Below are 25,505 nucleotides of genomic sequence, written 5' to 3' on the forward strand. Positions count from 1 at the left end.
ACCAGAAACAGGAAAAATAGAGCCCATCCAAAGCCCTATGATTAAGTCAGAGCTAGTCCCATCTCCTACAAGTGGGCAGGGAAAGGCGACTGATGTGGTGGGCAGAAGTGGTAAGGGCCAGCAACTGACTTGCTTGGAAAAGGCTGGAGACTGGTCATGCTGGAATGATCTCAAGCAACCTTCAAGGCTGGCTGGCACAGAAAGGGCTGCTGTATATCTCTTGCCCAGACCACAATGTCCTCCAGGGTTCTGTCTTCACCAGGCCAGTATAGGAAGAGGTAGCACCTGAACTTCATACCATTGAGAGAGCTAACCTCTTGAGGAACCAGCTGGTCCACCAGTGTGCAGTCTCAAGTTTCGCTGGGTGAGAGAGTCGTGGGCTGTCTGTATGATTGAGCAGACACTTGTTGTCCAGGCTGAGGACATACTGGGCACCTCTGCGGTTGTTCTCTGCCTCTTCAACCTACAGGGAGATAGAAAACATGGAGGTAGTCTGCACCGTGACTTTTGGCACTTTCTATGCTCCTACAATCCCAGGACTGAAGGTCTACATAGACCATCTAATTCTGGCAGAGTCGATCTGTCATGGGCCAGATAAGCCATATTGTTGGTTGCTCTGTCTTAGCTTTCATGACACACTGCCCTCTATTTTACCTCAGGCTGTCTCCTCCAAGCATCCCAGCATGCATCAGCTCCATATCCTGCCCAACATACCTTAGGGTCCCTGATAATTCCAGATACTTTAATGTTCTCCCAGGCTGCACTGTGGGCTCTTGTGTGCCTCACATTCATCCTAGAAGTTCTGGGAGCCTCCATGCCATGGCATAGGATATCTTTGTGTCCACACAGAGCCGAGTGATTCCATCCAGTACAGGATTCTCTCCCTATTGTTGAATTTTGGCACTTATGTCTTTAGGAATGGCTCTGTGTGTGGTCAACACACACTACCCTGGAAGACCCGAGAGTTCAAGGACGGCCAACTTTCACTTAAGCAATCTTGTCCACAGACTGCGTGGGTCCCATCAGCTGGGAGTAGCCTCCACATTGCAGTGATGTGCAAACTTCTGCTTTTAAGTCATGATGGACTTTAGGATCTAACCTGAGGACCCTACACAAGGCACAGGTAGGTGATGTGTAAATGAGGCATGTTACTGGGTCAGGTCTTCAGTGCAGTGTCTTTAGCGGACAGGCTTTTGGGAGGGCATATGCTTCTCTATTAAATGAGCTGGCTCCTCTGAAGGTCTCAACTCTGCTGTGTCTGCCGCTCATGCTCCCTCCTCCAAGAATCTAACTGTCCCTAGCTCTCTGTGACTGGCTGGTCAGTCAGCCTTCATGCCAGTCCACAGCCACTCTACAACACAGAGCCCACACTGTCCTCTGCAGAAGTTTCACAGGACTGCTGCTTTAGTCTCTCTGTTGCGCTATGGGGGTCCAAAGTCAAGTTTCTTAGGTCCCTACGGGTCCCTGAAAAGGCTTTAGAACAAGGTAGAGGTGAAGAAATCAGGAAATAAACTCCTGCAGTACTTCATGACTACCACTGGAGGGCTCTACACCTTTCTGGTCCTAGTGTGCCACTCAGCAAGCCCTCTCACTCACTCTAAGGTTCTGAGCCTGATGGAGAGGACTCCTGCTAAACCCAGTGTTCCCAAGAAACTGGCTGTATCGGCAGGGCTAACTGTAGAGGATTCTCCACGACCCTGAGAACACAATTTGGAAATCTCGGGTAGGCAGGGTGTGTGGGGGAGCAACCAGGGCTGGATGGAGACCTTCCCCAGAATTTGATCTCCAGCCCTGCATTCTGATTAGCATGAACTACACTCCTGTGAAGGTCTCTGGGTGGTTCCTGGAATTAGGTGGAGGAAGAAGAGGAAGAGGAGGAGGATAAGGATGAGGAGGGAGAGGAGAAGGAGGAGGAGGAGGAAGAGGAGGAAGAAGGAGGAGGAGGAGGAGGAGGGAGGAGGAGGAGGAGGGGGGAGGAGGAGGAGGAGGAGGGAGGAGGAGGAGGAGGAGGAAAAAAACAAGTAAGCAAGGACAAGACAGGCACATGGCCCGTACTCACTGCAGTGGCCCATCGTATCCTAGGTGTTTTCCTGCCCTAACTGTGAAGCAGGAACCAAACACCACTCCTCATGGGACTGTCTGAGATGAGGCCAGCTATGGGTCTGAACTGTCAGCAAGGACAGGAGCTGTCTGTGCCATGCATCGAAGCATAGTGTCCCACATAAGCCCATCTCACAAATGATGCCATCTCCTCCCCAGAGTGGCTCAAGTAAGGGTTAGGAGTGCCCCATGAATGCCAAGCTCTCCCCTACTCCTGCGGACCCATGAATGGTGCCTTCTCAGGGCCCATCTATCCTGAGCCCAGGGAGCAGCCAGAGGGCATATTCATGCGATTTCATACTCAGGTCAATCTGCTATCCTGTACCCCATGAGTCAGGACTGAACCTCAGTGCTCAAGACCACTTGTTTTTTTCTGGACAAGACTTTCAGAATGTGGTCACACACAGTGTTAGTGACACATTGCATGCCCATGACTGGCATTCATTGTTGCCCTGAGCACCCAGGGATTCAGATCAGCATTGGCCAGATCAGACTCTTTGCTACCTGGTCCTATAGCTCACCTCCACTGTAGTTCCATGTGTCCTGACTGCTGCAGCTGCACCAGAAGCTACCAGATGTCTTCCCACAGAATCGTACTGTAATGTGGGCTCATCCACAGACATCTCACACTCTCCCTGCTGGGAGTTAGGCTGGATGCCTCCTGTGTGAGAGCTGCCTTGCCTTGTGGAGCAGAGTCAGAAGCAGTGGAGGAGATGTTGTCTGTTGCTCTTATTGTCCTCAGTGCCCAGGGCTTCCCTGTAGTTTGGGTTCAGATCCAGCTCCAGTGAATCACTGATTAAATTCAGCCCATAGAAGCTGGAAACACCATGGGGCACAGGGTAGACCAGGAATGAGGGGCAACCAAGCAATCCAGGACCCTGTGTGGACCAGGGAAGCCAATAATCCAGGTCAACTCTCAGGCAGGATGCAAGGCCAGGAGCTCTGTGTGCCCAGACAGAGGTAGATGGGACCCTGACTCCCACAAAATGCTCCTTCAGAACTATTACATCATCAGCTTTGAGAAAGTCATCCTCATTAAGGACTTTCCGCTCAGCTTGCACTGCCATCTAACTCTGTCTTCCAGGGGTGATCCTCTTCAGGAATATTGACATGTCTTCTATGAATGGTTAATATTCTGATAATTTGTTTCATAAACATTGCTCAGCATAGTATCTGTCTCCAAAAGAAGTCATTCAGCAATTATCCCAGGAAAGGGAAGCAAAGTCCTCCTCCTCTTCTTCCTCCTCCTCCTACCCCTCCTCCTCCTTCTCCTCCTCCTCCTTCTCCTCCTATTCCACTTTTCCTATTCCGTCTCCTCCAGATTTTTCTCCTCCTCCGCCTGCTCTGCCTCCTCTTCCTGCTCTGCCTCCTCCTCCTCCTCCTCCTCCTCCTCCTCCTCCTCCTCCTCCTCTTCCCCTCTTCCTCCTTCTGCTACTGCTAATGCTGCTGGTGCTATTGCTGTTACTCCTGATGGTGCTGTAGCTTCTGCTGGTGTCTTTTCATTGGCCATGTGTCTGAAATCACCACCTGTTTATACACAGGATATGACAGAATTTCAAGATGGCACTGTGAAAGAAAAAAAGAATTTATTCTAAGCAAAAAAAAAATATGAGGTAGAATACTTAGATTACCATTTGGAGTTTTGATTGCCTTATTATTTTATTACTTCTTCTCTTCTACTTCTCAGTTAAGATTTTTGAAAGAAATCATTTAGAAATGTTACCAATCAGTAGGCCTTAGGAACAAAAAAAATCAGTATGCAAAAAACTATGCATGCATCCAGGATTCTGACCATCAACAATAACCCACAAACTAGGTTGTTGATACTTATTCAATGACAAACCTTGTTATTAATTTTAAGGCTTAATGGAATGGGACGTCACATTTGAAAAGATAAGACTCTGTTCTGCAGCACTTGGAATTGATGACCACATGTGCTAGGACCAGTAGCCCATGGAAGAGTCCAAGATCCCATGAACCTCTAGTCCTCACCCTGTGGGAGCTATTGGCCTAAGGGGGGGATGGAGTCCATCTGAAGGGATGGGTCAACAAGACAACTCTGTAGAGTGGGGAACTCATCAATCCTATTGGGTCCCTGCTGGGAAGAGGAGAAATCAAGAAGAAGCAGGAGGCTTGGTGTTGGGGAAACATCATAAAGAACTTAGAGAAGATACAAGGTAAGAATTGTGGGGAAAATGGAAACCAGAGACAAGAGGAAGGAGGAGCATAGAGCAAACTGGAAAGGACAAAGCACAAAGGTACCTGGGCTATGCCTGCTGCTTGTACTCTGGACTCTCCCTGTGGCTCATTTCTCGGGTGAGATGCTGTTCTGCCCCAGGCGAGGTTTCTTTCTCCTTGGCAAGCAGCAACAAAGATTAATCAGGGCATTTGCTATATTCATGGTCCACACCTTAAAACCTCTGTGCCGGACCCTGCTGGAGATGGGCTTATCCTCTAATGGGGCTCTGTGGGAGAGTAGATTATCTTCTTTTATTTCCTTGTTGTGACTCTTCTCACTGAAGGGGCTTGTTGTTTGAATGCATGGGACACTCATGGCACATTTGTGATAGTGGTAGTACCCTGAGAGGACCAGGCACAGTTGACCTTCTTCCTCCTTTTGGATGAGCCTTCTGGCCATACTGAGATACATGACCGTGGGAGAATGACACCTGCAAGGTGCCAAGGACCGGCAGGCTTCCACTCCTCTTTCTTTGTAATCTAAAAGCACCTGCAGGATCAAGGCTAGGAAATGGGGCTGCAATGGGACGCACTTGCTGTGCCTGGGCTGTGCAGCCATACCCCGGGAGGGCCTGCTCTTGTAGGAAGTAATAAGTTGCCATTTCCTCATTATATTTTCTTTTTATTAGGGAGTATTTTATTACAGAGGCTTGAAATCCCATTCATTTCATTGCACCCAAAATTTCAGGGTCTGGCCTGAGGGGAAGCACTTCTTCACAACGAACTGTGAACCCCTTCCCGTGTTCTTTGAACCAGGCGTGTTTCAACACCTCGCTGGATGTTGGTCTATACATTGGATTTACTGTTAGTAATTGACTAAGGAGGTTCTCCAGTTCTTCTGAAACCCCACAGGGGGCAGGATACACCCCTGCAACAACTTGTATTTGTAATTCTTGGATGATCACTGAATCAAATGGGAGCTTTCCCACTACCATATAATACAAGACCACTCCTATTGTCCACATGTCATTCTTCATCCCGTCATACAGAAGTCCAAGGAAGAGTTCCGGGGAACCAAAAGAGTACGCACCGCAGTGCTGGTTTAGCATATGTCCAGGTTGTGTTTCGGTGCTAAGCTGAAAGTCGATGACTTTGACCTTTTTGTTTTTATCGATCATTATATTGTCCACTTTCAGGTCTCGGTGAACAATCCCCTTTCCATGGCAGTAGCTCACTGCTGACAATATCTGTTCAAATATTTGCCGGGCCTCATCCTCCTCTATGTGCCCTGACTCTCTGATATACTGGTGGAGTTGTTGGCCTTCCACCAGCTCCATTATGAGGTATATTCTAGTTTTGTTTTCAATGACTTGTAAGAGAGAAACAATTTTGGAGTGGTTGATCTTTCTCATTATGTTTGCTTCTGTCATGGCTGGCCGGAACCACTGCTTGTTCTTTCGGAGAACTTTGACCGCCACTGGGGTTCCTGTGAGCTGGTGGTGGGCCAGGAGGACCTTGGCATGGCTTCCTTTTCCAATAGTCTTCAGTAATTATATTGGGAATGAAAGGTTCCCTCCTGAGAGATACTGGGATCGGGCCTAGGAGGGGGTAACTCCTTGTCAATCTCTGTAGGCATTTTATCAGTACTAATGCTACCTAAAAATAACAGAAAAAATGGAATCAAATAATGAAAAAGATGGAGCAATTCAGGAACTAAAATTACACATGTGGAACCTAAAAGAAACAAATGAAACAAAAAGAAAAAAAATAAAAACAAAGAAAAGACTAGACTAGAAAAATAGAATAAAATTATGAAAAGGGGGAAAATATGAAGAATCATAAGCAAAAGCCACCCAAATAACCAACCCCAAAAGAGAAAGCCAAGAGCACACACATACTAAATGCAATGATGAAAATAAAAATCGTCATACTAGAATAGGATTGGGCAGCCAAAGCTGATCAATACTGTGAATGGATGTAGTTTGAAGAAAAAGGTCAGATGAAAGAAACGAGAGGAGAAACAATTAGTATAAGACAAAACAAAGAAATGTAAAAAGCCAACACTTAAGGGAAACTCCATTGAATTTCAGGACCTAGTGATCCACAAAACTCCACAACTCTCCAGAGCAAAATACTGAAAATTAAAATTAACCAACCACAAGGAATAAGGCAGTTAAATATCAGTGAACAGTAAACCTTAAACAAAGGCCGAAGAGTCAAAGTGTCACAAAGGGCAAATTTGTATCAAGACTAAGCCAATGATTGCTTGTACTCAATAAATAGAGAAACAGGAATAATGTAAAAGGATGAAACCGCAGGACATTGAAAATGGAGATAGAGTGAATCATCCGACTGCACAAATGTATATAATCAAAGCAATAATATAGCATGTGAGAACATAAAAACCACCACCAAAAAATGAAACCAGCAATCCATAATAAAGAAAGAAAGGAAGAAAGAAAGAAAGAAAGAAAGATCAAAACCACAATAAGGAAATAGCCAGTGGTCTTGAGAATATATGGCCTAATTCTATCTCATAAACACAGAAAAAAAAATCAAACCATAAATGAGCAGGCAGCCGTCTACGTAGGCCTTTAATCTGATATTATGGGGTTGGCATATCAAAATCCTGGGAGCCACTGGTCAGCCAACACAGGTACTTGGGCAGCTGCAGGCCAGTGAGAGAGCCTGTCTTGAAAATGAGGTTGATGACCTACCTTAGGAACAGGAGCCCGGGCTGAATTCTGGCCTCTACACTCTCTTGCACTGAGGTGAAGGTAATATAGATACAAGAAGGGGCAAAAGGGGATGGGAACGTGTGTACACACACACACACACACACACACACACACACACACACACACACACACACACATAGGCACACAGAGAAGCACACACAGAAATACACAAAAGTGTACTTATACTGACACAGACAAACTCTTACAAACACCCAGATTCACACAAAACCCAATCACATATGAACAGGTACACACATACTTACACACAAGCACACCAATAAAAACGCACATCACAGACACACACAAACATACACACAGGGACACACAAGAAAACGTACACACATACAAACACATACACACAAACAAACCTGTAAACTCACACACTCCTACATATACTGACAAACATGGGCGAAAGTGTACACACAGTCACACACAAGCAAATCTGTCAACACACATCATCCTACACACATAGACACATACACATATACACAGTACAGTAAAATCCGATACAAACACACACAGCTCACTAGATACAACCAAGTCGCAGAGGGCTCCACTCCACACCTCCTCTCAAAGCACTCAAAGAAATCCAGGCCTGGCTACAGCTTAACATCTGTTGGCTGGACCTCCTCAAAGTCGCTCATCATGAGGTCACAATAGGACCTGTCATGACATGGTTGGGAAGGGCTTCAAGGCTCTGGCTTCTGTGGGCTATGGAGAGACTTTAGGCTTTTAGAAATCAAAGCCTGTAAGATGTTTACCTCTCCTCAGTTCTCTGTTTTGAATTTTTGCTGTGCCTCCTGCTTTAAAGTCCTCATGTCTATGCTCGCTGTGTCAATTTTTCTTTGAATTCTGAATGATTAGCCTCAAACTGATGGTACACATTTTAAAAAATGAAAAAGGACAAAGCTGTGTTTCTAAACTGACCCATCAAGATGACACTGTTCTCATAAATCCTCAGAAAGGCTCTAGGTTATCATCAAACACCTGAGACAAAGCTGCAGGGATAGGCAGAGCACTTGCCTCCCAAGGGTGAGGACTTGAGTTTGAATCCCCAAAGCCCACAAGCTCAGCATCTGTGCAGTGGGGAGGGGTTGGGGCTTGAAGACAGGTGGTCTGACATGCAGGCGTGAGGACCTGTCCAGAGGATGGCCCCTGACAGGACATGGGGTAGTGGTATGCATGGACAACTAGGCACATAAGGGGGTATGCATACACATGCAGACACTTCCTCTCACACAGAGGTTGGCATGATGTATAGAAAACCAAGTCCATCCTGAGTGTAGGGCTCACTTTAAATATTAAGGTCCAGTGATGGAACAGGCGTGTATGAGGACAAGGAGCACTGTGCAACTTGGGACCAGAAGGAACAGAGTGGCTGTGCTGACACAGTTGAAATAAATTCTCAATCACAGTCTGTGAGAGCCAGGTCACAGGACCCAGGCAGCTGTGTTATTTGTGAGCAGCCAGTGCAGCCAGAAGCTAACTATTGAGCACTGACTGGCCCAAGCCCAGAAAGGGTCTCTGTTTTTCAGAGTGCTGGGGGGCAGTGCAGTGTGTAGCCCTTTTCTTCTGAAGACTCTTCTGGGGTTTTGAATCCCCTGGAGAGGACCCTCATGGCTGCAGACACTCAGCCTGGGAGGAAAGATCCTCATCTGTGGAGTTCATTGAAAGACCTGAGAGCAGAAAAGGAAAGAAACAGGAAAATGTGCCACCTCTGCTCACTGTGGTTCAGCTTCTGCCTTTGCAGCTGAGCTCAGGTGTCCTGGAGTCCTCCCTAGCCTGAGTCAGTGATCTAAAGTTCAAGTCCCTACTTCCTGGTTTGTAGTATCAAACACAGCACAGTTTCAGGCAAGAAAAGCTGTGAACACCATCTAGACATTGCTGTCTACATTTGAGGGGGACTGTTGAGCCCCAAAGGGAGCAAGGGTTACAAGGTCAGGTATTACAATAACGGCCAAGGTTGGAATCCAAGTCCCAATCTCCCTTTGCTCTGGGCAGAGGGTAGGCCTGGCAATTGGTTCTTGCTGTGTACATGGGGAGAATCAAAGGGACTTATGGGATCGCTGGCAGAGACCGGCCCAAGCTTGGCTTAGGGAGCCTCACACCAACTCAATATTTGATGTGTTCCCAGCTTTGTCTACCACCCTCAGCTGTGTGCCATTTTCCCTGCCTCGTGCAAGGGACTCTAAACATCTTCCTATAGAAGGCGATCAAGGACGAGTTGCACAATCAGAGGTGGCGCTCTGTGGGGAGGTTCACATGGGCTAACATGTTAGAGGGCCACAGTCCCAGGACTGATACTGGGTGGACACTCTCCTCTGACATCCAACACAGAGATCTTTGACAGAGATCAAGAGAAGGCTTCTCTGAATAGCTGTGCAGAGCACCTCCGATTCATGGACTCAGGACTGACACCCATAGGATGCTTTTGAGGAGCAGATTGTGATTCAAGGGCTCATCTTCCTGGGTCCCTGTGCCTCTAGATATGAGCCCAGGACTTGGCTGTGGATGGTTATGGGGTCAGATCAGAGGATGGGAGGGGGCTTGTCCTTGGCTCCTGGGAGTAGTGCAATTTTTCTTTCCGTGCTACTGCTTTTTTTTGATTTTCTTTCCCTTGGCATAAGGAGGGACTGGAAGAAGTCTGTCTATGGGGAGTGAGGCTGTCTGGGAAACTGCTCGCTATTCTACATTGTCATGCAGCTGGGGGCTTGGGGTTGTTGGCAGGATAACCTCTGCACCATTCCAGTCTGCTTCTCTCCACTTTATCCATGCATCCCTGTCCCAGGGCTGGGAGACCTGGATACAAAAGTCCCACCTGTAGCTTCCAGTCCAGGGCTGGAGTCCCTCAGTGAATGGATTCCAGATGGTTCTGTGTAAAGCAGCATCGAACAGGGTAGTTACTGAACATGTAGGTACATGCAGGAGGATACTGCACTGCACCCACCCACATTTCATATAAAACCAATCCTCATGCTCAGGTACTAATTGGTTCTATTTACACCTTTCACCATTTTTGCTACTCACTGTACTGTGAAGGGTGAATTTTTATTGTTTCACTTCTGCAAAGAGACAGAGTTTAGCATTGGTGACTCCCTACAGCCTGGCTGGAAGGGAGGCCTTAAGACCCATGTGTCCTTCTAGGAAAAAGCTCTTTCATAGGATGCCTCCCTGAGTCCCTTGATGTGTGGAGGGCTCTGGGCCCTATCCAGGGTTGACCTCAGTATATTAACGGGAGCAGAGGCTTCTCTCTGATAGAACAGTACCACCCTCCTGCAATATGTCTATGATGGTTTGTATATGCTTAGCTCAGGGAGTGGCAATATTAGGAGGAGTGGTCTTGTTAAAGTAGGTGTGTCACTGTGGGCATGGGCTTTAAAACCCTTTTCCTATCCACATGCCAGCCAATCTTCCCCAAGCAGCCTTCAGATGAATATGTAGACCTCTCACTTACTCTGGCACCATGACTGCCTGGATGCTGCCATGCTCCCAGCTTGATGATACTGGACTGAGTCTCTGAACCTGCAATCCTGTGTCCATTAATGTTGTCCTCATAAGAGCTGCATTGGTCATGTTGTGTCTGTTCTCAGCAGTAAACCCCTAACTGAGACAATGTCAATGTTCCCTGCTCCAGCTTCCTGGCTATAGAAGCTTCACACATGACCGGTATTCTCTTGGGATATGGGCCTAATAGGCTCTAGGCTGTGTTCTTGATCTAAGAGTGCTAGGACATCCTGATCCTAAGGGCATTGTTACTGTTCCCATGCAATACTGTGAAAACATCAGCAGGCTCCTGCTTTCTTACCCCCTTGAACACAATGCTGCCTTTTCCAGGAGTGGATCCAACAGCTCTCAGAACCTCCTCAGGAACTATGTGTTTCCCAAGGATTACCTGCACTTGCTTACACACCCCTATCCTGTGTTCTCAAAACTTTTCAAAGCCCATTCATCTGAGACTGGTGAGTTCAGGACAGTAGTCCCAAGTGTCTTGTCCTACGCTGACAGTTCATTCTCATGAGGCATCACCTGCCCTTGACAGAGGATTTTTCCAAGGGGCATTGGATGTGCAGGAGAATTGTGTGTGCTGACTCCTGTCAGATCAGCACAGGATAGCATCAAGGCCCCATTTGCTCTTGATTTTGGAACTCGTGGTCTTGGCACTGTCTTGTTGTTATTTAGGTCCCTGTCAGTCCCTAATTGAATTTTAGCATGGGAACCCAGGGCAGTTGTCTACAAAGATATTCCTAGTATGGACCACATCTTCACAGTGCCATATGTAAAGCACAACAAAACACCAGCAGGCAGAGAACCCTCAGGGGCTGGAACTGGAATGTTCAAACACTCTGGCTTGACCTTGGCCAGCAGAGATTCAGAGAACAGCTTCTATGTAGGAAGATCTCCTTCCTCCTCTCAGAGTTTAGGACATCTAGAGGTAGGCTAAGATGCTGGCACACATGTGAACAGGGTCAGCACTCTGGGCTTGTTCAGTGTCAAAGCCTGCCTGCCACCCCTGTGTCACAGTCACAGCAGCCCATCTCATGAGAATTCTAGGGGTGCTGATATCCTGGATGAATAATCCATGTTCTGCTGCTAGTTTCTTTGCTTCCACATAGACAACTGAGAGACGGGATTGATTAAGTGTAGGTGAGGAAGCCCTGCAAATATCTACTTGGTTTTACCAAAGACAATGGGTTCTGACTGGCAAGATCTTTGAATTAGATTTTGAAAAATGCCACCTCGGGACAGTTAGTAGGTACTCTCAGGAAAGTGCAGCATGGTGGGCACAATGGGACAGGATCCCTGAGGCTGGTACAGTGGGACAGGGTCATTGGGGCAGGTAAAACTGAGTAGGAACCCTGAGCCAGGAACAACAGGGCAGGGACCCTGGTTCAGTTACAACAGAGCAGGGATCCTGGGGGAGATGCAATGGGGCAGGAGTCCTGGGGAAGGGATCTTGTAGTAGTGGCCCTGTGGCATGTGCAACTGACAGGGACCCTGGGCAGGTGCACTGTGACGTGCACCCAAGCTGGAATGTTCAGATAGGTGTGTGTTTGCTTCATGCAGCTGCTGTCTGAAGTAGAGAACACTGGCAACTGCCCCAGAGGGGATTTTGGGAAGTCCTTCCAAGAATGCCTCAGCTCCTAACTGAGAAGCTATACATTCCACAGATGGGCCTTTATTGAGATGAGCAGATTCTAAGGGGGCTCCCTTCAATGAACAGCCAAAGAAAGCAGAAATGTAGAACAAACAATTGCAGCAGCCATGTCCAAGGTGTTTAGCTCAGAAAAGTAGGAGTGGAAGAAACTGATTAAGACAAATCACTTCTCTGTCTATCCATCCATCCATCCATCCATCCATCCATCCATCAATCCATCCATCCATCCATCCATCCATTTCCCTGAGGGAAGTCAGCTTTTCTTTCTGAGAAGGTCAAAGCAGCGCTCCCTTGTGGTGACAATGAGGATTGCAGGCAGTGAGATAAGTGTGTATTTATTGATTGATTGATTGATTGATTGATTGATTGCATGATCTGTGATAGACTGCCACTTGTGTCCAGTCCCCATCTGCATCGGCTGTACCACAAACCCAGTCTCAGTGTGACACAGAAGAGGCCTAACTGGAATGTATGTCCTCTCTCTAAGGGACACTGTACGATAAAATACTCCGGACTGCAGGTCAGACAAGGCCTGTGTTTAGGAGACTTGTGGACAGATGAATGCCTGTGAGTCTGGACTTAGACTCTGTGGAGGGCTCAGGTCACCTGACTGTCCTGAAGCTTCCCACTGTGATTTATTTCCCTCCTACAGAGTCAGCCACCTGAGCAACTTCATTTCCTGGTTATCCCCTAATCCTCTTACACTGTGTAGAGTGTTCAATCTCAGGGAGGGCCTGGGAATCTGAGAGACACCACTGAGCCCTCTGGGCCTGGCTGACTCAACCTGAGGCTACTTTGTGTGTCTTCATTTTGCTCACCATCCAGAGACCTCAAAATTCAGCAGTGAGCTTACTGAGAGGTCAGGAACCTCCATATTGGCCCAAGAGCAACTGTCCTCTTTTACAGGTTAATCCACAGAGCCTGTAATTCTGATTGGTGAGACAGTCTGGAAGAGTGAAAGATGTCACCTCCCAAAGACAAGTGCTGTGCTAGTGGACACTGAGGAACTTCAGGGATCAAACCCTTCCCCATTCTTCTCCACCCTCTCTTGTTCTTCCTTGAGATGTTTCCTGCAGATCTAAAAGATCCAGGCAATCCATGACATGGGTTTGAACATTTTCTCAACATTTTATTCATTGCCTGATAACTAAGACTAGGTAAAATTTATTTATTTATTTATTTATTCATTCATTCATTCATTCATTCATTCATTCGTTATACATACGTACAGGGTAGCTGTATTTAGAAAGACCAGAGAGGGCATCAGATGTCATTAGAGACATTTGTGAGCCTCCATGTGTTTGCTGGGATTTGAACTCAGGACTTCTGGAAGAGCATTCAGTGCTCTTAGCCACTTATCAATCTTTCCATTTTCCAGGCTAACTTTTTTAGTTCCAATAATTTCTTCTTTATTCAGGTTACATCCTGATCCCAGTCACTATCCCTCTTCCCTTCCCAGTCCCACCTTACAAATCCTTTCTACCATAATGCTTTCGCTTCTCTTTGGACAAGGGGAGAGTCCCTTGGGTACCACACCACCCTGGGACATCTAGTCCCAGGTGGACCGAGCACATTCTGCCCCACAGATTTACAATCAGGCAGTCCGGGTATGGGGAACAGATCCAATGGCAGGCAACACAGACTGAGACAGTCCTGGATCTACTTGTCAGATGACCCACATGGAGACCAACGGCAGATAGCTAACCCGGCTCTGGGGTTGGTTGCACAGGCTCTAGCATACTCCATGGTCTAAAGTATCTGACGGTAGGGGGCTTCTTGTAGTGTTTTAACCCAACCAGTTTACTTGGCACTCTCCCCCACTCTTCCACAAGACTTCCGGAGCTCTATCTGAGGATTGGCTGTGGCTTTCAGCTGCTGAGTGAAGCCTCTGGAGACAGGTGTGCTACTTTTCTGTCTGCAAGTAAATCAGTAAAAATATCATAAATAGCGTCAGAGGTTGTGTCTGTCACATGAGACAGATCTCACTTTGTGTCAGTCATTGATTGGTTGGTCGCTCAATATCTGCTTTACCTTTATCCCTGCACACTTATTGGCCAGACAGATTTCGAGTTGAAGGTTTTGTGAATGTATTGATGTCTCCTTCCTCTTCTAGAAGTCTTTCTTGTTACAGGAGGTGGCCATTTCATTTTCTTGCTCTGGTAAGCCTGCAAGGGAGGCTTTGTCTTGGGTACAGTAGTTAAAAGCAAGACCTGGGAAGAGGAACTGCAGAGTTGTGATCTAGGACTTCCTGCAGCAGCCAGCTCTGGGTCCTTGGAGCCTAGGCAGGCTTTGCAGTCATAGAGCTCCATCCACTGCCCAAGTCCCATCCTGACACCTTCTCCATCTCTATTACAGACCATTGTAATGCTGGCATACTCGCTCTGTCCTGGGCACGATAGGCCATGCTACCCTGGAAGAACAGAGAGTTCAAGGATGGCCAAATTTCACTTAAGCAAACTGTTCTCAGACTGTGTGGTTGCTCTGTCTTAGCTCTCATAACACACTTTCCTCTACGTTGCCTTAGGCTGTATCATCCAAGCATCCCACCATGCATCAGCTCCATATCCTGACGAACATACCTTAGGGTCCCTGATAATTCCAGATAATTTATGTTCTCCCAGGATGGACTGTGGTCACTTGTGTGGCTCACATTGATCCTAGAAGTCCTTGGGAGCCTCCATGCCATGGCATAGGATGTCTCTGAATCCGCACTGGCCTGAGGGATTCCATCTGGCACAGGATTCTCTCCCTATTGTTGAATTTTGGCTCTTATGTTTTTCAGGAATGGCTCTGCATGTGGTCAACACACACTACCCTGGAAGACCAGAGAGTTCAAGGACGGCCAACTTTCACTTAAGCAAACTTTTTCACACACTGTGTGTGTCCCATCAGCTGAGAGTAGCCTCCACATTGCAATGATGTGCAAACTTCTGCCTTTCAGCCATGATGGACTTTAGGATATACCCTGAGGACCCTACACAAGCCACAGGTGGGTGATGTGTAAATTGGGCATGTTATTGGGTCAGGTCTTCAGTGCAGTGCCTAAAGCTGACAGCCTTTTGGGAGGGCATATGTGTCTCTATTAAATGAACTGGTTCCACTGTTGGCCTGGAGTCTGCTCTGTCTGCCGCTCATGCTCTCCTCCAAGTCTCTAACTGTCCCTAACTCTCCTTGACTGGCTGGTCAATCAGTCTTCATACCAGTCTAGAGCCATTCTATAAACACAGAGCCCAGACTGTCCTCTGCCGACGTTTAACAGGGCTGCTGGTTTAGTGTCCTGGGTTCCCTATGGGGGTGCAAACTCAAGTTTCTTAGGTCCCTATGTGTCTGACAAAAAGCCTTTAGAGAAAGGTAGATGTGAAGAAATCAGGAAATAAACTCCTGCAGTACTTCATGTCTACCACTGGATGGCTCTCCACTCTTCTGGTCCTGGTGTGCTACTCAGCAAACCCTCTCACTGGAAGGTTCTGTGCCTGAAGCAGAGAACCTCTGCTAAACACAATGTTACCAAGAAACTGGCTGTATCTTCATGGCAGCCTGTAGAAGATTCTCCACGACCCTGAGGACCCAATTGGGAAAACATAGGTAGGCAGGGTGTGGGAGCCACCAGGGCTGTATGGAGACCTTACCCAGAATTTAATCTCCAGCTGTGCATTCCGATTAACATGACCCACACTCCTATGAAGGTCTCTGGGTGGCTCCTGATATGAGTTGGGGGAGGGGGGAGGACAAGGAAGCTGGGTCAAGACAGAAGCACTGTCCTTACTCACTGCGTCTGGGCTTGTTCCTGCCCTAACTGGGAAGCAGGAACCAAACACCCACTCCTCATGGGACTGTCCGTGATGAGGCCAGCTGAGGATCTGAACTGTCAGCAAGAAAGACAGGAGCTGTATGTGCCACAAACCAGAGCACAGTGTCCCGCATAAGCCCATCTCTCAAATGATGCCATCTCCTCCCCAGAGTGGCTCCAGTCTGGGTTAGGAGTGGGTCATGTATTCCGAGCTCTCTGCTACTCCTGCAAACACAGCAATGGTGCCTTCTCATGCTCATCTATACTGAGCCTAGGGAGCAGCCAGAGGTCATACTCATGGGAATTCAGACTCAGTTCAATCTGCTATCCTGTAGCCCATGAGTCTGGACTCAACTTTAGTGGTCAAGGCCAGTGGTTTTTTTTTCCTGGACAAGACTTTGAGAATGTTAGTGACACATTGTATGCCCTTGGCTGGCCTTCACTCTAATAGCCCTGAGTGACCATTCCAGCCTGCACTCAGGGATTCAGATCAGCATTGGCCAGATCAGGCTCTTTGCTACCTGGTTCTATAGCTCACCTCCACTGTAGTTCATGTGTCCTGGCTGCTGCAGCTGCTCCAGAAGCTACCAGATGGCTTCCCACAGAATCCTGTAGTCCCTGTGGGCTCATCCACAGACATCTCACACTCTCCCTGCTGGGAGTTAGGCTGGATGCCTGCTGTGTGGGAGCTGCCTTGGCTTGTGGAGCAGAGTCAGAAGCAGTGGAGGAGATGTTGTCTGCTCCTCTTAATGTCCTCAGTGCCCAGGGCTTGCCTGTGGTGTGGTTGTGGTCCAGCTCCAGTTAATCACTGATATAAATTCAGCCCGTAGAGTCTGCGTACCCCATGAGGCACAGGGAGGACCATGACTGAGGGGGAACCATGCAATCCAGGACCCTGTTGGGATCAGGGAATATTCCAGGTCCCCTCTCACGCAGGATGCAAGGCAAGGAGCTCTGTGTGCCCTGACACAGCGGCATGGGACCGTGACTCCCATGAAATGCTCCTTCATACCTATTACATCATCAGCTTTGAGAAGGTCTTCCTCAGTAAGAACATTCCACACTGCTTGCCTCTGCCATCTGGCTCTCTTTTCTAGGGCTGCATGCCCTCAGGAACATTGACATGTCTTCTATGAAAATTAATATTCTGTTAAATCATTTTGATAAACAGTTCTCAGCATGATATCTGTGTCCAGAAGTAGTCATCAGCAATTCTCAAGGGGACAGGGAATCAAAATCTTCCCCCTGCTCTTCCTCCTCCTCTTTCTCCTCCTCTTCCTTCTCTTCCTCCTCCTCCTCTTCTTTCTCCTCCTCTCTTCCTCTTCCTCCTCCTCCTCCTCCTACCCTCCTCGTTCTCCTCTGCTGCTGCTGCTGTGCCTAATGCTGCTTCTGCTATTGTTGCTACTCCTGTTGCTGCTGTAGTTTCTGCTGGTGTCTTTTCCATTGCCATGTGTCTGAAATCACCTACTGTTTATACTGAGGACATGAAAGAATTTCCAGATGACACTGTGAAATAGACAAGACAATTTATTCCAAGCAAAAAAGACGGTCAGGTAGAATTCTTAGCTTACCATTTGGGGCTTTGATTTGCCTTACTATATTATAACTTCTTTTTTCTACTTCTCAGTTGAGGTCTTTGAAAGAAACCATTTAGAACTACTGCCTATAAAATTCAATAGATCACTAGGTCTTAGGAACAAAAAAAAACCAGTATGCAAAACAATATGCATGCATGCAGGATTCTGACCATCAACAATAACCCACAAACTAGGTTGTTGATACTTATTCAATGACAAACCTTCTTAATTAGTTTTGAGGCTTAATGGAATGGGATGTTACATTTGAAAACATAAGACTCTGTTCTGCAGCACTTGTGATTGATGACCACATGTGAAAAGATCAGTAGCCCCTGGAGGAGTCCATGAGCCCATGAACCTCTAGTCCCCACCCTGTGGGAGCTATTGGCCTAAGGGGGAGCTGGAGTCCATCTGAAGGGATGGGCCACACTAGAAAACTCTGTAGAGTGTGGAACTCATCAATCCTATTGGGTCCCTGCTGGGAAGAGGAGAAATCAAGAAGAGGGAGATGGCTTGGTGTTGGGGAAACCTCATAAAGAACTTAGAGCAGATACAAGGTAAGAATTGTGGGGAAAATGGAAACCAGAGACAGAGGAAGGACCAGCATAGAGCAAACTGAAAAGGACAAAGCACAAAGGTACCTGGGCTATGCCTGCTGCTTGTTCTCTGGACTCTCCCTGTGGCTCATTTCTGCGGGGAGATTCTGTTCTGCCCCGGGCGAGGTTTCTTACTCCTTGGCAAGCAGCAACACAGTTTATCAGGGCATTTGCTATATTCCTGGTCCACCCCTTAAAACCTCTGTGCCGGACCCTGCTGGGGATGGGCTTATCCTCTAATGGGGCTCTGTGGGAGAGTGGGTTGTCTTCTTTGATTCCCTTATTGCTACTCTTCTCACTGAAGATGCTTGTTGTTTGAATGAATGGGACACTCACGGCACATTTGTGATAGTGGTCCTGTGTTGGTGTCATTGGTAGTGGCCTGAGACGACCAGCCACAGTGGATCTTTTGCCTCCTTTTGGATGAGCATTCTGGCCATAGTGAGATACTTGACCATGGGAGGATGACACCCGCAAGGTGCCAAGGACTGGCAGGCATCCACTCCTCTTTGGTTCTAATCTAAAAGCAGCAGCAGGATCAAGGCAAGGGAATGGGGCTGCAACGGGACTCACTTGCTGTGCCTGGGCTGTGCAGCCATCCCCCTGGAGAGCCTGCTTTTGTAGAAAGAAATAAGTTGCCATTTCCTCATCATATTTTCTTTGTTTTAAAGAGTGTTTTACTACAGAGGCTTGGAATCCAATGCTTTTCATGGCATCCAAAATGGCCGGGTCTGGTGTGAGGGGAAGCAGTTCTTCATAGGGACCTATCAATCCGTTCCAGTGTTCTTTGAACCAAGGGTGTTTCATCGCCTTTCTTGCTGTTGGTCTAAAGGTGGGATTTACTTTCAGTAATTGACTAAGGAGGTCCTCCTGTTCTTTTGAAACCCCACAGGGAGCAGGATATACCCCTGCCACTACTTGTCTTTGCAGTTCTTGGATGATCACTGAATCAAATGGGAGCTTTCCCACTACCATACAGTACAAGACCACTCCTATAATCCACATATCATTCTTCTGCCCGTCATACCGATGGCCAAGGAGGAGTTCAGGGGAACCAAAAGAGTACGTGCCGCAGTGGTGGTTTAGCATTTTTCCAGGTTGAAATTGGGTGCTAAGCCCAAACTCGATGACTTTGACCTTTTTGTTTTTATCAATCATTATATTGTCCAGTTTGATGTCTCGGTGAACAATCCCCTTTCCATGGCAGTAGCTCACTGCTGACAATATCTGTTCAAATATTTGCCGGGCCTCATCCTCCTCTATGTGCCCTGACTCTCTGATGTACTGGTAGAGTTCTTGGCCTTCCACCAGCTCCATTATGAGGTATATTCTCGTTTCCTTTTCAATAACTTGTATGAGAGACACTATGTTGGGGTGGTTGATCTTTCTCATTATGTTTGCTTCCATCATGTCTGGCTGGAACCACTGCTTGTCCTTTCGCAGAACTTTGACAGCCACCGGGGTTCCTGTGAGCCGGTGGTGGGCCAGGAGGACTTTGGCGTTGCCCCCTTGCCCAATTGTCCCCAATACTTGGTATTGGGAAAGGAAGTTGCCCTCCTCAGAGATACTGGGCTCGGGTGTAGGGGTTGGTAACTCCTCCTCAGTCTCTGTAGGCATTTTATCAGTACTAATGCTACCTAAAAATAACAAAAATGGAATCAAATATTGAAAAAGATGGAGCAATATAGGAGCTAAAATTACACTTGTGGTACCTAAAAGAAACAAACAAAAGAAAAAGAAAACAAACAAACAAAGACAAAGTAAAAACTAGACTAGAAAAATAGAGCAAAATTATGAAAAAGTTAAGGGGAAAATATGAAGAATCATAAGTAAAAGCCACCCGAATAACCAACCCCAAAAGAGAAAGCCAAGAGCACACACATACTAAATGCAATGATGAAAATAAAAATTGTCATACTACAATAGGATTGGGCGGCCAAAGATGGTCAATACTATGAATAGATGTTCATTGAAGAAAAAAAAACAGATGAAAGAAATGAGAGGAGAAAGAAAGTATAAGACAAAACAAACAAATATAAAAAGCCAACACTTAAGGGAAAACTCCATTGAATTTCAGGACCTAGTGATCCACAAAAATCCACAACTCTCCAGAGCAAAATACTGAAAATTAAAATTAACCAACCACAAGGAATAAGGCAGTTAAATATCAGTGAATAGTAAACCTTAAACAAAGGCCGAAGAGTCAAAGTGTCACAAAGGGCAAATTTGTATCAAGTCTAAGCCAATGATTGCTTGAACTCAATAAATAGAGAAACAGGAATAATGTAAAAGGATGAAACCGCAGGATATTGAAAATGGAGATAGAGTGAATCATCCGACTGCAGAACCGTAAATAATCAAAGCAGTAATATAGCATGTGAGAACATAAAAACCACCAAAAAATGAAACCAGCAATCCATAATAAGTAAGTAAATAAATAAATAAATAAATAAATAAACAAAACAAAAAACAAAACCACAATAAGGAAATAGCCAGTTTCTTTGCCAATATGTGACCTAATTCTTTCTCTTGAAGTCATCCAAAAATCAATCAATCAAGAAATAGGCAGCCAGCCATCTACATAGGCCTTTAAACTGATATTATGGGGTTGGCATACCAAATGCCTGGGAGCGACTGGACAACCAGCCCAGATACTTGGGCAGCTGCAGGCCAGTGAGTGAGCCTGTCTTGAAAATAAGGTTGAGAACCTACCTCAGGAACAGCAGCCGGGGTGACTTTTGGCCTCTACACTCTCTTGCACTGAGGTGCAGGTAATATAGATACAAGGGGCAAAAGGGGATGGGCACGTGCACACACAGACACACAGACACAAACACACACACACACACACACACACAGGCACACAAACAGGCACACACACAGAAATACACAGAAGTGAACTTATACTCACACAAACTCTTACAAACACCCAGATTCACACAAAACACGCATACTTACACACAAGCAAACCTGGAAAAACACACGTCAGACACATACACACATACACACAGGGATACACATACGCACAAGAAGACATACACACATACAAACACATACACACATACAAACCTGTAAACTCACACACTCCTACATATACTGACAAACACACAGGCAAAAGAGTACACGCACTCACACACAGGCCAATCTGTCAACACACACTCTCTTACACACACTGATACATACACATATACACAGTACAGTAAAATTCGATACAACCACACACAGCTCACTAGATACAACCAAGTCGCAGAGGGCTCCACTCCACACCTCCTCTCAAAGCACTCAACGAATTCCAGGCCTGGCAACAGCTTAATATGTGTTTGCTGGGCCGCCTCATAATCGCTCCTCATGAGGTCACAATAGGACCTGTCATGACATGGATGGGAAGGACTCTGAGACTGTGGCTTCTATGGGATATGGAAAGACTTTAGGCTGTTAGAAATAAAACCCTGTAAGATGTTTAGCTGTCCCTAGTTCTCTGTTTTGAATGTTTACTCTGCATCCTGCTTTAAAGTCCTCATGTCTACACTCAGGGTGTCACGTTTTCTTTGAATTCTGAAGGATTACCTCAAACTGATGGTATAGTTTTCTTTTTTTAAAGACAAAGCTGTTTCTAAACTGACCCATCAAGAGGACACTGTTCTCATAAGTCCTCAGAAAGGCTCTAGGTTATCATCAAACACCTGAGACAAAGCTGCAGGACTAGGCAGAGACTTGAGTTTGAATCCCCCAAACGCCTAATGGATGCATCAGCAAAGCTCATAAGCTTTCTCTGTGGAGAAGTTAACATGGACTAACAGATTAGAGGGCCAGAGCCCCAACCCATGCTGGGTGGATACTCTCCTCTGACATCCAACACAGAGATCTTTGTACAGAGATCAGGAGAAGGCTTCTCTTAATAGCTTTGCAGAGCACCTCAGGCTCAGGGACTCAGGACTGATACCCATAGAATGCTGTAGAGGAACCCTTTGTGATTCAAGGGCTCATCTGCCTGGGTCCCTGAGCCTCTAGAGATGATCCCAGGACTGGGCTGTGGCTGGTTATGGGCTCAGACAGGGAGGTGCCAGGGGGTTTGCCCTTGGCTCCTGGGAGTAGAGCAGTATTTCTTTCCCTGTCCCTGCTTTTTGAACTTTTCTTCCTTGGGAAAATGGAAGGACTGGAAGAAGTCTGTCTATGGAGAGTGAGGCTGGCTGGGAAACTGCTCGCTGTTCTCCATTGTCATCCTGCTGGGGGTTTGGAGTTGTTGGCAGGTTAGCCTCTCCACCATTCCAATCTGCTTCTCTCAATTTAATCCATGCATCTCTGTCTCTTCACTTCGTGACATGGTTGCACAAGTCCTACCTGTAGCTGCCACTCCAGGGCATAAGTCCCTCAGTGAGTGAATTCCAGATGGTTCTGTCTAGAGAGAAATTGTACAGGGTCGTTGCTCAGTATGTAGGTACATGGAAGAGGATACTGCACGGCATCCAAACACATATCATATAACATCAATCCACATACTCTGGTACTCATCGGTTCTATTTACACCTTTCGCGATTACTGCTATTCACTGTACTGTGAAGTGTGAATTTTTATTATGTTTCACTTCTGCAAAGGAAGAGACAGTGTTTAGCACTGGAGATTCCAAAGGCCTAGCTGGAAGGGAGGCCTTGACACACAGGTGTGCTCCTGGGAAATATCTCTTTCATAAAACGCCCCGTTGAATCCCATGATGTGTGGATTGCTCTATGCCCTATCTAGGGTTGATGTCAGTGTAAATATATATATATTTATATATATTTATATTTACATATTAATATATATATATATATTAATATATATATTAACTTGAGTATTTCTTATACACATTTCCAGTATTCCCTTTCCCATTTTCCGTGCAAACATCCCCTTCCCTCCTCCCCATCCTCCCCTCCTTGTCGCCCTCCTCCCAACAATCTAGTTCACTGGGGGTTCAGTCTTAGCAGGACCCAGGGCTTCCCCTTCCACTGGTGATCTTACTAGGATATTCATTTTCCATGTTCCCTTCCCCAGCTTCCAGACTTTAGAAGCTTCACACATGAGTGGCATTCTCTTGGAACGATGAGGCTAAGAGGCTGTAGGCTGTCTGCTTGATCTGAGAGTGCTAGGATATCCTGCTCCTAAGGGAATTGTTACTGCTCCATTGCAATACTGAGAATAGCATCAGCAGGCTTCTGGTTTGTACTCCCTGAAACAATACTGTCTTCTCCAGGAGTGGATCCAACAGCTCTCAGAACCTCCTCAATAACTATGTGTTTCGCAAGGATTACCTGCACTTGCTTACACACCCCTATTCTGTGTTCTGAAAACTTTTCAAAGCCCATTCATTTGAGACTGGTGAGTTCAGGACAGTAGTCCCAAGTGTCTTGTCCTACCCTGACAGTTCACTCTCATGAGGCATCACCTGCCCTTGACAGAGGATTTTCCCACGGGACTTGGATGTACGGGGAATTGTGTGTACTGACTCCTGTCAGATCTGTACAAGATGGCATCAAGGCCCCATTTGCTCTTCATTATGGAATTCACATTCCTGGCACTGTTCTTGGTATTTAGGTCCATGTCAGTCCATAGTTATATGTTAGCATGGAAACCCAGGGCAGCTGCCTTCAAATATATTCCTAGTATGGACCACATCTTCACCTTGCCAGACGTAAAGCACAGCAAAACACCAGGCAGGCAGAGAACCCTCAGGGGCTGGAACTGGCATGTTCAAACACTCTGGCTTGACCTTGGCCAGCACAGATTCAGAGGACAGCCTCTATGTAGGAAGATCTCCTTCCTCCTCTCAGAGTATAGGTCATCTAGAGTTAGGCTAAGGTGCTGGCACCCATGTGAGCAGAGGCAGCAGCCTGGGCTTCTTCAATGTCAAAGCCTGCCTGCCACCCCTGTATCACATGTCAGAGCAGTCCATCTCATGAGAATTCTAGTTGTGCTGATACCCTGGGTGACTATCCCATGTTCTGCTGCCAGTTTCTTTGCTTCCACATGGCCAACTGTGAGAAGGGATTGAGAAAGGTAAGGTGATGAAGCCCTGCTAATATCTACTTGGTGCCAGCAAAGAAAATGGGTTCTGACTGGCCAGATCTTTGAGTTAGATTTTCAAATATGCCACCTCGGGACAGTTAGTCGGCACTTTCAGGAGGCTGCTCCAGGGTGGGAACAATGAGACTGGATCCCTGAGGCTGGTGCAGTTGGCCAGGGATTTTGGGACAGTAAAGCTGAGTGGGAACCCTGGGCCAGGTGCAACAGGGCAGGGACCCTGGTTCAGTTACAACAGAGCAGGGATCCTGGGGGAGATGCAAGGGGGCAGGAGTCCTGGGGTAGGGATCTTGTAGTAGTGGCCCTGTGGCATGTGCAACTGGCAGGGACCATGGGGCAGGTGCACTGTGACGTGCACCCAAGCTGGAATGTTCAGACAGGTGTGTGTTTGCTTCATGCAGCTGCTGTCTGAAGTAGAGAACACTGGCAACTGCCCCAGAGGGGATTTTGGGAAGTCCTTCCAAGAATCCCTCAGCTCCTAACTGAGAAGCTATACATTCCACAGATAGGCCTTTATTGAGATGAGCAGATTCTAAGGGGGCTGCCTTGAATGAACAGCCAAAGAAATCAGAAATGAAGAACAGGCAATTGCAGCAGACATGTCCAGTGTGTTTTGCTCAGAAAAATAGGACTGGAAGAAACTGATTAAGTCAAATTACTTTATCTATCTATCTATCTATCTATCTATCTATCTATCTATCTATCTATCTATCTATCTACCTACCTACCTATTCACCCATCCATCATCCATCCATCCATCCATCCATCCATCCATCCATCCATCCATCCATCCATCCATCCATCCATTCATTTCCCTGAGCCAAGTCAGCTTTTATTTGTAAGAAGAAGGTCACAGCGGCGCTCCCTTGTGGTGACAATGAGGATTGCAAGGAGTGAGATGGATTATTTGTTTGATTGTTTGTTTGTTTGTTTGTTTATTGCATGAGGTGGGATAGAATGCCAGTTGTGGCCAGTCCCCATCAGCATCCACTGTGCTACAGACCCAGTCTCAGTGTGACACAGAAGAGGCATAACTGGAAAGTTTGTCTTATCTCTAAGGGACACTGTATAATACAATACTCTGGACTGCAGATCAGTCAAGGCCTGTGTTTAGGAGACTTGGGAATAGAATGAATGTCTGTGAGTCTGGACTTAGACTCTGTGGAGGGCTCAGGTCACCGGACTGTCCTGAAGCTTCCCACTGTGATTTATTTCCCTCCTACAGAGCCAGACATCTGAGCAACTGCATTTCCTGATTATCCCCTATTCCTCTTACACTGTGTAGAGTGTTCAATCTCAGGGAGGGCCTGGGAA

The 25,505-nt window shown here is 46.7% G+C and overlaps 2 pseudogenes; both read right to left on the minus strand.

Annotated features, from left to right (window-relative positions):
- Positions 1 to 5,000: 5,000 nt before the first annotated feature.
- LOC134485054 (sperm motility kinase Y-like) lies at positions 5,001 to 5,615 on the minus strand (annotated as a pseudogene).
- An 11,810-nt stretch (positions 5,616 to 17,425) lies between these two features.
- LOC134485026 (sperm motility kinase Y-like) lies at positions 17,426 to 19,751 on the minus strand (annotated as a pseudogene).
- Between the last annotated feature and the right edge of the window lie 5,754 nt (positions 19,752 to 25,505).

This window comes from Rattus norvegicus, chromosome 1 (assembly GCF_021556685.1).
Source record: "Rattus norvegicus strain SHRSP/BbbUtx chromosome 1, alternate assembly SHRSP_T2T, whole genome shotgun sequence".
NCBI classification, from domain to species: Eukaryota; Metazoa; Chordata; class Mammalia; order Rodentia; family Muridae; genus Rattus; species Rattus norvegicus.